The sequence below is a fragment of the Chiloscyllium plagiosum genome, unplaced genomic scaffold (assembly GCF_037043375.1).
Source record: "Chiloscyllium plagiosum isolate Xiang-an unplaced genomic scaffold, Cpla_swu_hap1 HiC_scaffold_29, whole genome shotgun sequence".
Taxonomy (NCBI): domain Eukaryota; kingdom Metazoa; phylum Chordata; class Chondrichthyes; order Orectolobiformes; family Hemiscylliidae; genus Chiloscyllium; species Chiloscyllium plagiosum.
Window position 1 is genome coordinate 99,068,848 of NW_028270167.1, and position 2,552 is coordinate 99,071,399.

The window sequence follows — 2,552 nt, forward strand, 5'->3', positions numbered from 1 at the left end:
TCCAGTTTTGTCAAGAATTGTCAAAAAGTCATAACTTTGAGGTTTTATGATCATAAAAGTTATTTATAAATGTTGGAAGTGACCAATCGATCTGGACTGAGTGTTCACAAACAATTTGGAATGGTGAGGACAGTGAAAGGTGAGAGTTTCCTTTAATGCTTATTGTAACAGGCTTGAGCAGGACAGCATACTATACAACTGACCAATGTGTCCAGCGATGGTCAGGTAACTGAACAACACAGACAGGTAAAATTTGAAAAGCAATACATGCAACAGCATAACAATTTTCTTGAAAGCTATATTTAGTATTATTCAGGGCACAAAAATTATACATTGTTAACAAATTATTGACTGTGATCCAGGAGATCCAGGATTGTTGGTAACATTGGTTACCAACAATGTTACCGTTACCAGCAATGTTACCGTTACATGTTGGTAACGGTAACATTGTTGGTTACCGTTATTCATTGGAACCTGATGCTTTCATCCCTCTCCATTGATGTAGATAGGGGTCTGCCCTCCATCTTGCTTCCTGAAGTCAATGATCAGTTCTTCTGTTTTGCAGACATTGAGACAAAAATTGTTATCATTGCACTATGAAACCAAGCACGCTATCGACTTCCTATATTCTGACTCATCATTATTTGATATGCAGCCTACAACCATGATGTCATCAGCAAACTTGTAGATGTTCATATGAAATGTGGCCAATCAGTCATGTGTACAGGGAGTGTTTGGGGGCTGAGGATGCATCCTTACGGGGCCGCAGTGTTGAGAATTATTGTAGAAGAGGTGCAGTTAGCTACTTTCACTGATTGTGGTCTGTGCGTCAGGAAACTGAGGATACAGTTGTAGAACTGCCCTTGGTCTCGGAGTTTTGAGATAAGTTCAATTGGGATTATAATGTTGAAGGCGGAGCTGCAGTTGACTGGTAGGAGCCTGATGTAGGTATCCTTGTTATCTAGATGTTCCAGGGACAAATGTAGGGCGAGGGAATTGTGTCCACTGTGGGCCTGTTCTGCTGACCGGTAAATTGCAAGGGAATGAAGTAGTGTTATCATGTTGCTCCACCTCTTTCTCCTTTCATTCCATTCCTCATGTGGACTCTTCGTTCCATTACCTGCTGCATCTAATGTTGGCTCTCATTACTTGGATTTATTCCTCAATTGAATTATTTTTATAACTGGATATTTCACTGCATATATTAACTGGTCTCTGAATGCTCTCTGCGTCACCACATAAATAAAAGCATTTGTGCAGCAACTCAGGTTCCGCAGCATGAATGCGATTCTTTTAAATGTACGAAAAGCAGTGTAATTCAAATAATTAGCAGCACTAAACATATATAAAATGTACCCCAACCAGAGAAGTATGAAGCTTGCACATATGGCAAAGAGTAAAATGGCAGATTTCTTTCTGCTCTCCAGCTCTGGGTCATTCTCTATTTTTCTCTGACCTTTCAGTTCCACACGCACCTTAATTGCCTCGAAGATGTGTCTGACAGTCAGGACATTGATAAATAGAATAAAAGTGAATGGGAACATTGGTGTTAAAAATTGTTCAAAATATTTGAAACTTGCCCACCGACAGCTATTATAATAACTGTGTGCGGTAAAACAGTACCATGGAACATTGTTGATGATCCTTCCAGGTTTAAATCGGAAGTAGTTAGGAATGTTCTTTAAGGAAAAGAAAATATAAATTGTTGCTAGAACCCTCATTGCAGTTTTCTTTGTGCAATACTTAGTTTTCATCTGATGAAAACAGATGGCAACAAATCGATCAAAAGAAAAAGCAGCAGTGAACCAGACAGAACAATCAATGGCTGAGCAGGTCAAGACATAGATAACTCTGCAAACAGGAGTGATGTTCAGGAAACAGCGTGGATAATAATAAGACACAAATCTATCAAGTACGATATCAAAAACGATGAACAGTAGATCAGATGTTGCCATGGCCACCAGATAGCGAATGGTGCATGTAGAAAGACCACACTTGCCCCGAGTCAAGAGTGCAATCACCACTAGACTCACTGTAATAGAGAGAAAGGAGAAAAAGAGACTTGAAGTTACAATCTGGGCTCAGGCACAGAGAGTAAGTAATGGCAAGAAGGTCGTTGTTATAAACCACATGAAGTCTCGAATCTGAACCTCAGTAGCAAACTCTCTAAATGAATCATTTGCACATTTAAAAGACAGAGGTAAGAACATGAGTGACAGTTTATTCATAGCAAGATGGTCACATATTCAATGTTTTGTTTGGGTTGGCAGTGGTTGGTTTGAGCTGTTTTATAGGTTACTCTTACTGGTTGGATTTTCCTATAGGACCACAACATCTACACAAAGGCACCCTGCATGAGTAAATCAACAATGTTGTACATTTAGCACAAACATTGATTGCAAAATTCTTGCAATCAGTTTTGGAGTTTCCACAGCTCAGATTGCGTCTAGAACTTTAGGTCCACACTGTATGAACTATAATATGGGATATTAAATCACTTCACAGTGACCGGGAGTGGATGCACTCCACAATATGAAATTTTAAAAAATGAT

At 39.2% G+C, this 2,552-nt stretch overlaps 1 pseudogene; it reads right to left on the minus strand.

The window, feature by feature from the left end:
- Window positions 1-1,100: 1,100 nt before the first annotated feature.
- Window positions 1,101-2,132, minus strand: LOC148142465 (putative G protein-coupled receptor 139; annotated as a pseudogene).
- Between the last annotated feature and the right edge of the window lie 420 nt (window positions 2,133-2,552).